A 15,665-nucleotide genomic window follows, 5' to 3' on the forward strand; every position below is an offset into this window, starting at 1 on the left:
TCTTTGTTGTGTGTTGTTATGTTATACCATGCTTCTCCTGCAATATGTTTGGTAAATGTTATTAGATTCTTTTATGTGATCTTTGTTACTACATTGGTGCAAGGTGAGAAAGAGAATCAAAAATGTTGTAATATTCCTCTATATGTATCTATATTCTTTCACATGTTGTTTCATGTTATGTTGTACTTGTCCTATATTTCCTTGCATAATATGCTTGGATTTTCAACTTGGTAGCATTGATTATTTTTGGTCTCTAGGTCATAGTCTAAAAAGATTCTTCTTTGTATTTCTTATGTGATCTTTTCTCCTTTGTGATTGTAGTTTTACTTTCTTTGGGGAATGATGTCAATTAATTTTCAATTGTATATACATATATGATCATACTGACCCCATAGTAGTTAGATCCCTTTTGTGTTCTTTGTATGTTTATGTACTATTTCCCTTAAGTTGTCTTTATCTAGGGGCCTCTCATAGTGGAAATGTAATTAGTGGATTTATTTATGTTTCAATCAAAGTCATTGCTCCTCTTAAAGTGTTAGAAATGAATTCAAGATGGGGGCATATGCTTTGCTCACTTATTGCACACACACAGTTTTCAATACACACACACACACACACACACACACACACATGTATGTATGTATACATACATATATGTATATATATATATGTATATGTATGTGTGTGTATATATATATATATATATATATATATATATATATATATATATATATATATATATATATATATATATATATATATATATATGTATGTATGTATGTATATATATATATATGTATGTGTATGTGTATATATAGACATATATATATACACATATATATATATATCTATAAATGTGTATATGTATATATATGTATATATATATATATATATATATATATATATATATATATATATATATATATATATATTCTCTTTCAAGATAATTTTTCTCCCTTTTCAATTTAGTGACTAATCCTCAAAGCATGGATTTATATTTTAGGATCTCTTGATCTCTTTAGTTTCAAATACATTGATCCCTTAAGGTCAAAGGTGTCCTTAAGATTGGATCTCTCTTGGTTTTACTCTTATAGAATAGAATATTCTTGAGGGTGAATCCTTGATGGGTTGATAGTGAGTACCCATATTCACTAGGTAGTTCAATTTCATCTTTTCAGTTACATAGTTTGCTTGTGTGGTTCACACTGGGACATAGGTTCTCATTGGGAAAGATAATCACACTCTAGTTCTTTTTCTCTTTTTTAGAGTTGTTTCTCTTATTATGATCTTGGATTTCATTAAGACTTGAGTCTTTAGGGACTTGAGGATTCCTATATCTATTTTATTTTAATATTAGTATCTTTTTTTTATGATCTAATTTACCAAGAGTTTGTATTGAGTCCATACTCTTTCTAAAGTGGGGACTTAATGTATCATCTTAAAATGGAAGCACTTTCATGTTAAGAATGTTTATCCTTTTGAGTATGTGGTATGTGCTCATGTCAAGAACCTTGAATGGCTCTTTGTATAAATCTAGTATTTTTCCCCTATTCTACTTTTCTCTCTATTTACATCATATTTTTGACAAAATCATTTGTAAAACTAAGGACTTTGGGCTCTAGGTCAAGGATGACCTTCTGGGTCAAGGTAAAAATTGACCCTAACCTAGGCCGAGGACAACCTTAACCTTGACATAGGGTAGGGTCAACCTCGACCCTGACCTAAGGTCCCATTTTCAATTTTTGGGAGTTTCGGGATCTCAAGCTTTGGAAAGTTTCTTTTCTTGTTTTCAGATCAGTTGTTTTGGGTTTTGAAATATAGACTCTTAAATTACATTTAATCTAGGTACATTCCTATGGTTTAAGGTTAAATGGGATATAATTCTCCTATTTCAGCCTTCTCTAGGAGCTAGTACCCTGGATCTCTATATAAGGAGCCTTCTTCCCTCATTTGACATCCATGATCAACTATTCTATGAGTGAAGTTCATATCTACTTTCTATCCATGCATATCTACAAGCAATCTACTTTTCTATGATCTAGGAGTTACCCTTTATGAAGTATATCCACCTACATGAAGTGAATTACTATCAAGCATTAAAGTGTTCAAGTATTCAATTCATCAAGGAAATCCATTGTTAGCCATTGAAGGATTCATTCTCTATGGAGCCCTCTTGTTGAAGATTTCATCCACATTCATCCAAGCATTCTTTTATGCAAAGATACATTCAAGATTGATGTTGAAGATCTCATGAGATTTATTTGAGACATCCTACATAAATTTCTACATAATTTGGATCATCTATACTTGTGGATTCTATTGGGACTCAAAATCAAAGCCCTAATTTTGAGTACAATGGATAAAATCAAGCACTATAAGTTCTTTTTAATGCAAGTGTACCCAGCTGTCCATTTGAGGCGTAATAGGTGTTTAATGTTTCTAAAACCTTGCATTCAATTTTTCTATGCATTCCATAAAGATAAATTGTCATTCTGAGTCATTCTATGAACTTTCATTTTGAGCAATGTTCAAATCTGTATTTTTGTTTGTGTCAAATAGTGATTGGAGGTCATGTTTACATCTAAATATCTCACACCCAGTAAAATTTCATGACTCACCACTTTAGGAGTGTGTATTTTCCATATTTGAGAAGCTATATTTTATATTTCAAGTTTTTTCAATATGTTTTGACTAGGTTTTGAATCCCTCAAAGTCAATCATTTATTGTTGTCATGTTGATGCAAATTGTTCAAAATTCTAGGAGGCCCTGTTTAACTTGTTATAACTTTGACCTAGTTGATTGAAATGAGAAATTTCCTTTTTTATTGCATTATAAATGTTAGAGACTTTCTATGTTTCAATTTTGAGTCTATGAAAAATCCACTTGATCAGTTTTCTAATGTGATTCCAAATGCAATTTGTAACTTTTTATTGGTGTTAGTAAATGTAGATTAGTTGGTACCCCTGTTCATGATGTCATATCTTTGAATCCATGATAGGTGAGATTTAATGGATTGTACCACTATATTCTACTCTAAAAATAATTGAAGTGATCCAGTTTGTAAATCTTGACAAATCCGTCTGCACACTTGCCCATGTAAATTCCATTTGCAAAAAATGTTTTTCTACCAGTGTTTCTAGTCTACGAAATCTAAGTAGCCCACTTTGACCTCTTGCCATTTTTATTTATTTATTCATCATGAGCTATAATCATATATTTATGGTTTCCTCATGACATTGAACCAATGCCCCAATTTTCATTTCCTCAAGTGTCAATTTATCGAGTTCTCAAAGCCAAAATAGAACACGATTTATTATTTTCTGACATGTTTGCTTGCAAGAAGTTCTAAGAGGGAAACTTAGACAGTCAATATCTTTTGACTAATAATTCATCATGAGACAAGATTTGACATAGTAAGAATGTGAAATAGAGAATTAGAATGTTTTATTTTAGAGCCTAGTCAGGTGTTTGGATTATTTTTTGAAGCCAATCAAAGGACCTCCTAGCACAAAGCTACCAGTTTACAAAAAGATGGAAAATGAGTTTCAAAATTGTTTCTAGTAGTTGGATTTTGATCAAATTAGCACCAGATGATCAATGGATCAATTTGAGAATTTAGTTTCTTGGAAATACAAATTATTTAACTAGACCCACTTTGAGGCCCAACTAACTTCATCAGGATGATAGGGTAGGTTCAAAGATGTTTTATGATGACTTTGGTCATTATACTTTTTCAATGAAAAAACATGTTTCTACTCAACGAGTAAAGGGGATATGTGGTATTACATTCAGTGATAATGAGAAAGTGACATTTAATATATCAAGGGGTCATGGCCAATGTTTTATTTTGCAAAAATGCATACTTGTCAGTCACAAGTTTCTAGTATAGATTAAAGAAGATATTGTGATAATGAACTATAGTCTTCTTCCCATTTTTCTAAATTGTAAATAGGGAGGAATATATGATGATTGAGCTCTCATATGGCATGATTAACATGAAGTGATGTTGGACAGAGAAACAATTTGACCTTGTGGCTTTGGCTTTGTGACCTTTGACCATTTGTGAGCCATGGAAGATGATATTGACTAGTTGCATGGAAGTGAATTAAATGGGAGGAAAATCTCTATCAACAAAGCCTAACCTAAGGCAAGGGTAGATTCTAACTATGGCTATGGTGGTTATGGTTTTTCAAGAGGGGATCATGTTGATAGAGCACCAAGATGATCTGATTGCTTCAAATTTGGTCATCCTAGACATTGGGCTCAAGAGTGTAGTATGGGTGGAGGTGGTGGTCACTATTCATCTCACCCTAGATATGGTGGTGGTGGTCATGGAGACCATTTTGGAGGAGATCATTATAACAACCACTATGATGACCATTATAATGGTGGGTTTTATGGTAATAGAGATCATGGAGCTAATAGTAGGGCTTGTTATGGTAGTCATGAACAATATGGTAGTGATCATTATGGTTTGGACCAATATGCACCAAATGGATATGGAAAAGATAGGGGTTATGAGCATGATAGTGCAAGGGCAAGTGATCGATATGGAAATGGTAGTAACGGTGGTCTAGTACATTATAAGGGAAGCCCACCTCCTACTTCACCCTCATTCATATGCAGTGAGAAAAACTTTTGATAATGTTGATATAAAAGAGAATATGCTAGGAAGGTGACAAGTCTCCATTAATAATCCTTTCTGATCCATATGTGAGTTGCCAAAAGTGAAAGTAGAGGAGAAGTGTAGTTTCTTCAAAAAACTTGAACCAAATTGTTTAATCCCACATAGACACTATAGGAGGTTTTTATTTTGTTTAAAGAACAAAGAACTAACATCATAAGATGTCTTAAAGACATCACCACTTTTGAAAGGCAGTTGCTTGTATAGTGGGGCCTACTGTGGCCAATGGATGATAAAGTCAATAATTTTGACCAAAGAAGAGCTTACCTAAAAGTGGCTAGCTTTTAGTAGTCACCATGTTGCTACCAAAAAATGGGACATTTCACCAGTGGAGACATGGTGACCTCCCAAAAAAAATAGAAACCTAGTAGATTTGTGGGAGCCACTAAGAATCTAACAAGTGGCACTATTTAAGGGGCCAAGGGAGGTATAAGGAGAATTATTTTAAAATAATAATTTTCTATCTCTAGTTTTGAGCATCCAAATATCCATGTTAAGAATTTTGTTTTAAATGATGATTTTCTATAGTTTAGACTATAGAAATGTTTAAAATTTTTAAATTTCATTCATTTAAGCTATTCATTCTATAGTCTTGGGTCAATTTTTCAAATGGCTGCTAGAACGGTGAGATCAAACCAAAACATGGACACTAATATACCATTGGAACAAGGAGGAGATGAATTTTCTAAATATGAGGTCAAAATTTACACAAGTATTCAAGGGTGCGATCTATAGGAAGATTTTTATTTTCCAAGGCATTCTTAGAAAAATGGGCAGAATTCATCATTAAGCATCAAAATTGGTTAGAGGGAAGATATGAAAGTTTGTTGAAGCCTGAATGTTGAGAAAATGATTTTAAAATTTTTATCTTGCATCTAGAGGTCATTTAACTAATTTATTTTCCTTTTCCTTGATCTCAGATATGACATCAAAATTAATTACTCATTTCAATCATTCTAGAGATATTTTCAAGGCATTCTTAAGTAGCAGTGAAAATATTTGATGTGCAATTACAAAGAGAGAGTAGAAATATGTTTTGCATCTCCAAATGTGTTGGGCACTAATTTTGTAGGAGGTCAATGGTAGGAATCCATTATGTAATTCCTCTATTGAAAAGAAAATATTTTTCAAGATCCACTCCAAGGTTTAGTATTTATCTTGCAATGTACCAAAATCCACTCAGTAGAATATAATGTGAGTGTTCACAAGGAGGCATTTGCTGGTTCTAAAAATAATTCTTTTATCTTGGAATTGAAGTAAAATCTATTTTCTCTCTCAAAATATCACACCAAAAGAATAATACTTTTCTATTTTTCTATTTTTCAATGCATGCAACTCTAACAGTGTAGCTACTCTGAGGTCCTGCTCTAATAAGGGGTTAGCAAAGCAAATAATGAAACTAAAATAAAATAACATGAAATCAAATGACTTGAAATTGAAATTCCTAAATGGACATAAGCTACAAAAACAACATGCTATGAGTTAAACCTTTGAAGAAATTGGTATAAAACCAATGAAAATAGGAACAGGGCTTCCTAGAATCCATTGATGCAATCATCAGTGAGAATATTTAACAAATCGAATGATGTTTCACTCTTCATCAAATTGCAAGGCCACAAAAAGTGCACTCATGCGAGACAAAAAGCTATGTAGATACAATTGGGTGATCTCTTCTCAAGCTAATTATGTTAGCAAAATTCATATATCTATAGCAAACACCAGAACTAAAAGATTGCACATCTAAAAAAAATGCAATAAACCTTTGGCTCAATCACAATCTCATGAATAAAAATCCACAAAACAATGACACATTTAGGCAAGAATAACTACAGTTCAAATGCTAGAACCAAAAGCATAATTTTATTGCATAATAATAGTAGCCCTTCATACATTTTATAATGGGGTATTTATAAGAAATCCTCTATTCAATTTGTGTTGAGAGTGAGAGATATCTTGATACAATAAAATTCTTTTAAAACATTTAAACAAACTAAATATATACAAACTGACAATCTAATTGGTGCTTAGAGAGACTTCATCCATATTTTATTCATTAATTGGATGCATGAGTCCTTTACATGTCAAAAATAGAGAAAGAATGAGAGAGAAAGTAGGAGGAAGCCATCAGTCAAGGTAGAAGTGCATGGAGACACCAAAAATAGAAGCTGCCCCTTCACTAGATGTGTGTCGGGGTTAACTTTTCATCAAAATGTGCTCTCGATGCATGGAGAGTGTTATTTTTGGACTAGAAATCAACTGTCAGTGCACCTCTAAATTGCAAAGCTATGGACCTATGGACCTATGGACCTACAAGGCTATGGAGCTACAAACCTTGACTGTGTCAATATCTCAAAATTTTACTAAGTGTCAAAATTGAAATTTTGGCATTTGGGTTTTGTTCATCTTTATCGTAAAGCTATGTTTGGATGTTTTCCCTTGAATTTCTCTATAATATTAGTAATATTATAGCATATAAAAGATTCAAAACCTCATTCTTTTCTTTGACCTTCTATCTGCAGTTGTCCACCTAAATTTGAGTCTCTATAAAATCTTAGAGTTTGGTGTCCAACTCTAACAATGCTTCCTCTATCCTAAAGGCTTTTTTGATGTCTTCATCACTGGATGCTTCCTCTAAAGTAATTCTAAAAATTTTCACAACTACCTCAACTAGAAAAAACTTCTCTCATTCTTCATCTTCAAAAATGTCCAAGTATGTATCACTGTATAACTCTTCTGCTTCCAAAATTCACTCTTGGGCTTGATCCTTGACTCTATGTATCTGATCATGTAATGTTTCCATCACTTTATTTTCATCTAGAATCTTTTCTATCCAATAATATATCATGTCTAACTCCTCTCTAGCATATACATCAATTAGAATGTGGTACCTTGGCCCTTTTATGGCTTGTAGAGTTTGTAAATCCTTGCTCCATGCCTATACCTCATCCATAATGCTGAAGTCCTACCTAAAAATTGTCATGATCTTATCAACATTATCTTGTGTAGCATGCAATAACTTTAGACTTCCTGTGATTATAGTGACACCCTTATCCTCAAGGCTATCTCACCAATTCTAACAAGCTCTCAAAAATGGATTGAGTCATACACCTTCCCTTTCTCTAAGAATAGTATTCAAAGTCTCCTTAAGGTGTTTAGAATCAAGAGGATCAATAACTTTAGCTAGATATCCCTTTAAGATCTCAACTTGCCTTCAAAGTGTTCTAATTTCAATCTCATCTTGTTCCATATAGCTAAGAACCTCCTTGAATCCCATAGTCATCATCTATCAGGATGTATCCCATGTAGGCTTTCCTAACATGATATCCTTCACTTCATAGTCCTCAAGGCTTATAGCTTTTGCATCTATACCTTTTGAAGGGTGAGCCACTTGTGAAAATAAGTCCTAGTTTTGTGTAGTAGTAATGAATGCAAATGGCATTTAATCATGTAATGGAGAGTCAAGCTTGTTCAAAATCTCTGTAATGTCACAAATATCATCCTCTGAAGCATAGAATTGATGCTTAGCACTTCTCATTATTTCCTTTCGAAACCATCTTGGAATATGTCTTTCTATAACCTTGGATCTAGATGATAAAGGGATGTGTTCAACTACATCATTCCCTCTATCAATCTTGCTTGGAGTCTCCTATTGTGGGGATTCTTCTTCTATAGTTCAGTTTCTATAGACCCTGTAGTTTAATCCTCAACTTCCTAAGAATGTTGTTGTATATATTCTACTATCTATGCCTCTTTTGATGGCTCATCAATAACCCTTGGTTTTGGTTTCCCTTGTAATGATGGTTCCTTCTGAACTCAAAGGTGGAGGTGTTAGTAAAATCTTATCTAGCATCATAACCTGAGGTGAAGATGGAGGAGTGAGATGAGGACCTTATATCTCAGGTGGCATCTGCATTCAATCTTGCTATTGAAGTTCACTTGTAGGGGTATCTTTGATCTTATCTCTAACTAATTCTATACCCACAAGCATGAAATCAAAATATAGGATGGAAAGAACATCTTCACCTAGCTCCCTTTGCTCATTCACCCATAGTTTTACTTCATCTTTGAAAGAAGAGATTTATACCATTTCAACTTGGGTGGGTGGTGGGGTATTTGTGACATTCTTCCTTCTTTCCAATTCTATTTCTTTGGCTAGCCCAGTTCTTCTTTGTAGAGGCACTTGCTCCTCCTCTTCATCTGACTCTATTTCCCCCTCATCTAATTCTTCCTCAACAATAGTTTCAAGAATAGATGGATTAGACACTAGTCTTTTATGAACTCTTTGCCTCTTGTTCATTCTAACCTTGATCCTCTTTTGTTTCTATGGAACCATAGGAGAAGTGAGCTCTTCATGCACTAGATGAATGGATGTCTCTGGAATTTATTCCTCTTCTTTTTGACTCGACAAAACAAGAGACAATGGAAATTCAACTTGAATATGAGAACCTCCACCATCTTGGGGCTCTGGGGGACTAGATCCTGGTTGATAGGAAGGGCCCTATTCTTCAATATGCTCTACCTGAAACCTCTAAGGAGAGGTTCTCTTCCTCTTTCCCTTCTTCTCTAGAGGGTGGTAGTATCTCACTAGATGATCAAGCTGGTAGACTATTTATGGCCTAATAAGAGGCTATAGCACAAAGATAAGAACTATGAATTTCTATCCCTTTCCCCTTTTTCGATGAGCATGTGCATGAAAGATCACTGCATCTAGAATTGGATCAATTGGAAAGGGTTTCTTGATCCAACTCTTTGTCATTCTAATGACATGTCTTGCTCAATGATTAATATCATCTCCTTCCTCTCTATCAACTTCTACATTTAGAATGATCCTCTCACCAAATTTATCTATATTGAATAAGGGATATAGTAGCTCCCGTGAATCTTGTAGCCTTATCTCATCTAGGATGGTTAAATGGAGAGCCTTCTCTACTAAATACAAAGCCATTCTACCATAGTCTCTAATACGAACATCATAGTCATTTGTGGCATTCATCCAATGATCTTCAATGGAATCCTCATGATAGAACTCCTTTCCTACCAGGTTTTCCACTTTACCAACATTCTCAAAGAATGGCTAGGGAGAGTTATATTCTTCAAGAGGATAATTCTCCCATTCCCACTCAAAAGTCAGGATATCCTACTTTCTCTTTACCTAGTGTGCTTCTATTACAAAAGGCAATTTCCAACAAGGCCTTCATTATCTTTTGATCCTCTCATAAGTTGACTCAATCTATGGGGATATTTCCATCAAGACCAACTTATCACTTGGGTACCTTGGGAGTTTCTTCAGATTGATGGATGCACCACCTACTCGAATGTATCAAAATGTTTGAAACTTGATGAAATATGCATTGAGAGCTATGATCTATGTCTTGGCCTCATCAAACAATCTCTTCCCATAATCCCCTTCAATGAATTGAATCATGGAAAAGATGAAAGCATCATTCAAAATTATTTACTCCTTGCTCTGCAGTGAGAGATTCTTCTTCACTAGCTGAGGATAAACTATATATGGCCATGCATTAGGGTCCTGCATACTGCCCTTCTTGTACAATCCAGGATAGTGAGTTTCCCTTGCTATAAGTAGATACACCACATAAGAAGTCATATAGAACTTTTTCTTTTCTTTTACCATCTACAACTGGTCACACAAGTTCTCACTAAGTGTAGTGGCCCAATCCAATGGAATCTTTGTGTGTCTAATGGTCTCAATGAAGTTGACCATGAATGGAGTGAGATGACCTTCTATAGGTAATCCCATAAGTCTGCTTAGGAGAATGATTGAATATCTGATGTCATCTTTCATGTATCCTCAAGTCATATCTACTTTTTTGATTGTCTTCCCCCAAGGTGGCTTCTCAATGAAGTATAAGGAATATATGATGTCGATGGCCTCCTAGTAATGATCTTTATGCCACCTGTTAGTTTCTTCATATGAAAGTCTAATAAACTGATCAGTTCTAGGTAGATGAAAAACCCTCTCAATATTATTAGGCCATAGATCCAAGACCACTTCCCTAGTGATGCTCTTTACCACCCTTTCATTAAGAACAAAATGCTAAGATAGGGTCATGATCAATTCAACTAACTGCATGGTCTCAGGATGTGATACTATGTTTACTAGTCCCGAACAAATTAGGACAGACCTCAAGGATTACCTTTTAGTTGGACCATTGCAAACTCTCAAAAACTCTCCCAAGTCCATGTGTTCAAGGTCCATGTCTTTGATCTCAGTGTACTCATTGTGTAATCGTGATTTTGGGGTTATGCTTTGGAATTTTTAAATAATTGGTTTTATTGTTGATGTAGATGTGGATGCCATCTAATTATATTGCCTGTGCATCATGGTAAAAATGAAACATGATTAATCATTGGATATCGAAAAAGAAAAAATGTAAAAAAAGAAAAAAAAGGTCCCCCTTAGGGACTTTTTTGTTTTGTTTTATTTTAATTTATTTTAATTATTTTATTTTATTAATTTTTGGATTTTTTGGATTTTTTGATCTTTTGGGATATTTTGATTTTTTTAGAATTTTTTTGATTTCTAACTCTAATACTAATTTCTTCTCCCGACTCTCAAACAGTGAGTCTGGGAGTTAAAAAAGTAGGGGGTCCCCATTCCTAGATGAGGAATGGGGCATGTGTTGTGGAAACCACAAGAAGATGGAGGTTTTCCAAGTGGACACATGTCAAACACAGAATAGATCCCAAATTACATTCTTCCTCTATATCTTTCTTTCTCTCATCCATTATTATGGTTGGCAATTTTCAATGTGATACCTCATTGTTGGTTCTAGTTTGTCTATGAGACCACATTGTTGGATCTAGAACTATAATTCCACCATTTTATTTAGTATATTTCTCTTGTATGAACATTAGTAGTTAAGATAATATAAAAAGTTTTGATATTTTAAGCATTTCTATGTTTTAATTTCATGCATCTGAATGTATAGTTTCGAGGAAATGAATACAAATGAACAAGAATCTCTTTAGTTTCAATATGATTCTCATCTCCTATCTTTGTAATCTAAAATCTTATGTGGTTTAAGGACAAATAACTAAGACCCATTTGCATCGCTGATCTGATTAGGATCTAGGACTATTACAGAAGAATGCTAACTGATTACATAGAATTAATTTAAAACTTTTAACGAATCAAATTAACGTAAATGAAATAAGAGAACAACAATATTAAGCTGATAAAAGAGACAATGAGAGAAAGAAGACGCAAACAATTTGATCTCAGAGTTCATCTGCATGGACTACGTCTCCGGGTCCAGCTCCAATAGGGGGAATGATCCGATTATCTCCAAAAAATCATTTACAAATGTTTACAAAGTCATTCCTTTGAAGTACAACAACATCACACTATTTCAAAGGACAGGAATGAGCACTTCAAAAATCTCCCTTATACTCAGCACTTGGACGTTCTCTCCTTTTTCTGAATGCCCCCAAGAGTCTCCTAAACCCCCTTTTTATACACAAAATTAGCCAAAATAAGGCTATAAAAAAATTTACAAAAATAACCCCTTCAATTAATTCCCCTCTCGGAATAACCTGTTAGCCATTTTTGATAGATTTCTCTCCATGTCAATTTTGGGGTCAAAAATAAATAATAACCTTATTTTACTAAGGTTAGGCGGAATACTACTAAGTTTAAATATGATATTGTGCTGATAAATTATCAGCCACCCAAAGGGCGCAATGGCCAACTGAATTTTATTGCGTGCCGCCGGTCAGCGGTTCCAACCCCGCCGGCGGCACGGCCTTCCTTATTCAAAAGTGGCGTTAGATAGCATTTAAACATCAATTCCTACCTATACATTTGAAAAGCTATGCTTGGTGTAGCGATTGAAGCATAAATTTTAAAAGTAAAGGGTCACGAGTTCAAATCCGACCATGAACTCTCTTTTTTTCCTATTTCCCCATTTTGCTAACATCATGATGACATCAACTATATTCATCTCTTACTTTGAACTTCAAAATGGCATAACTTCCATGTACGGGCTCCGTTTTTGATGAAACAAACACCATCGGAAAGCTCTCGACGAGCTTTTTATTTTGAAATCCATTGTTGACCACTTTGGAGATGATTATTTTTTCACCTTTTTTTATAACCTTCGTTCTCAGTTTGACCACCCTTTGACTGACCATAACTTTTGCATATGGACTTTATTTTTGTCCATTCAAATTGCATTGGGTCTAGAATTTCAAGAACTTTAACTTGATGCTGATTATTGGAGTTTTGGAGATACTTCAATTTTGACGAAAGTATCCCCCAGATCAAGCCTCCCCACTGAGAAGCTTTTGGACCACTGAAAGTTTGGATTACTCAGAAAGAAGGTGAGGGTATAGTTCCCTCACTTTACCAATCTCCATCCATCTTGCCTTACTTGGATGCATCCCCTTCAATCCCACTTGGAGGTATTCAACTGGTCCTCTTCTTGAAGTTCTGACATTCCTGTCTAGGATAACATCTTTTGGCAATTTTGACATATACTCTGGTGACAGATCATTAACTAATGGAACTTGCACACTAATGTCTTCATCCAAAACCATTGGAGGCTCATACAACTTCAGATTCTCAACATTGACAACTAAGTAAATTTGCATGTATGGAGGAAGATTAAGGTGGAAAGCATTAGTACTAATCTTTTCCAAGATCTCAAAAGGACCATACCTGATAGGCTTGAGCTTCTTTCCTTCACCTTGCATTCTTTCCTTGCTGATATGTAACCAAACTCTGTCACCAACTTGGAATTGGTGATCAATGCGATGCTTATCATGGCGAGCCTTGTATTTTGCTTGGCTCTACTCTAATTGTGCTTCTACTACCTGATGGATTGCTTGGACCTTCTGGATGAACTTTAAAGCCTTTTCTGCATCATAGCATCCATCTACAACATCGTCCTTCCCAAAAGCAAAATCCATTGGTGTCTTAGGCAAGTAACTGAAGCAAGTCTCAAAAGGAGACCTCTTTGTAGAAGAGTGTGCTGCTGTAGACACCTAAAAACCTTTAGAAAATAAAGTATTTTTATTTTCTGAAAAAGTCCTGATGACATCATCATTTATTAATTAATTAATTATTTAATTAATTAATTAATTTTTATGCCATTAAATCCCTTTATCTTAATTAAAAATATTTAATTAAGGAATCCCTCCCAAAAATGTTTAAATCTTATTTAAACATTATTTCCTTATTTATTAATTATTTAATTAATAAATTGACCAAAAATCCTAAAATAAATAAAAAATTTATTTTTTGCCCAAAAATTGGCCAATTTCCTTATGACCAATAACCTCTTCCAAAATCTTCTAATCCTTCTTTAATTTCAATTAAAGGCTAATCTCATCATTTCCTACCCCTAACCCCAACTCAAAATATTTAATTAAAATTAAATATTAATCCTCATGTTTATTAAAAAAGTTTTAATAAATATCTCCTCAACCCAAACCCTTGAAATAAATAAAACTTTATTTATTTCCTAAAAATCTAATTTATCCTCACCCTAAGAAGTTCTAGACTCTTCTAGAAAGTCTTCATCCTCATCCTAGGAAATTCTAGACTATTCTAGAAAGTCTTTATCCTCATCCAAAATCTAGACTCTTCTAGAAGATGTCTTTAAACCTAATCCTAATCCCCTCCTAACCTTGTCACATTCCCTAAACATGGGTTAAAACTTACTAACCCAAGCCAAAGTTAACAAATATCTCTTCCTTCACCCACCCTCATTAAATGCCATCCACTTGCCTATCCTTAAGCTAATCCTAAACCATCCTAATCCATCCTCTAATCATTTGCACAAGCCTAAACAAGCTTAAAACATTTCTAATCAAGTCCAAGTCGAATTTGCTCTCATCACCCTCAAAATATCTCAACCATAAAACTTTATGAAGTCCACTAGGTCATAAATGACTCTTACAAGCCCTTTTATTGCTCTTACAAGTCATTATGAGGGTCTTTATGAAGATTTTATCTCTTGAGCCTCCTTTGTTGACTCATCCTTGCCCTTTCCTCCATCCTCTCACCATGTGACATGTGTCACTCCTTGATTGGCTATAAGGAAGCACAATCCATGTGCTCTCCTCTCATGCAATCTGAGCCCTCCATAAGCTTTTTTCCATCCTTGCATCTTAGCCCTCAAACCCTCAAGCCTCTTGCCTATAAATTGGATCCTTCCCCTTTGCAAAATAACACAATCCATGAAGTAAAGTTATAATGCTATTTTGAGAGCCAAATCCATACTAAAGCCATATATCCACACCAAAAATCCACAATCATCCATTGAAGCTTTTGGAAGCATATTGAGCATACATCCTATCCATTTAGACAAAGCTACTCAACAAGAGAGCTTCTCATTGAGAGAGCCCATTAATGGCTCATATTCTCAATTGAGAGTTCATCTTAGTCTATCTTGAAGTTTGTGAATTTTTTTTAGTTTGTAGAAGCTTTATTTAAATTTGGTTTCTATTAGCATACTAACATTGCTCATATACAGCTGCATGGTTGTAAGCATGTTGCACATAATGAGGATTTTCATCCCACAACTTAGGATTTTTGCTGTAGTAGCCTCTAAGTAGATGCACAATTGTCCTGTTCACTACCTCTGTCTATCCATTGGTCTGGGGATGGAAGGCTGTACTCTTCTTCAGCTTGGTGTCCATGAGTCCCCATAAAGATGACCAAAATTCCCCTAACAATCGAGAATCTTGATCCAATACAATAGAAGTAGGTAACCCAAAATGAACCCATAGATTTTGGAAGTAAAAATGAACAGTTAGTTCAACAGTAACTTGCTTTTTACAAGGCATTAAAATACACATTTTTCTGAACCGATCAACTACTACATACAAATAATCATGACCCTTCCTAGACATAGGTAAACCTCCCACAAAGTCCATAGACACACTTTCCCATGGACGAGATGGTATCGATAATGGCATATACAAACATAGTTTCCTATTACTTGGTTTGCTAGT

General features: G+C 34.4%; 1 pseudogene; it reads left to right on the forward strand.

The window, feature by feature from the left end:
- Positions 1–4,004: 4,004 nt before the first annotated feature.
- Positions 4,005–4,643, forward strand: LOC149558753 (glycine-rich RNA-binding protein RZ1C-like; annotated as a pseudogene).
- The last annotated feature ends 11,022 nt before the right edge of the window (positions 4,644–15,665 follow it).

The sequence above is a fragment of the Cupressus sempervirens genome, chromosome 5, assembly GCF_028749045.1.
Source record: "Cupressus sempervirens isolate cs-2001-9-10 chromosome 5, ASM2874904v1, whole genome shotgun sequence".
In the NCBI taxonomy this organism is placed as follows: domain Eukaryota; kingdom Viridiplantae; phylum Streptophyta; class Pinopsida; order Cupressales; family Cupressaceae; genus Cupressus; species Cupressus sempervirens.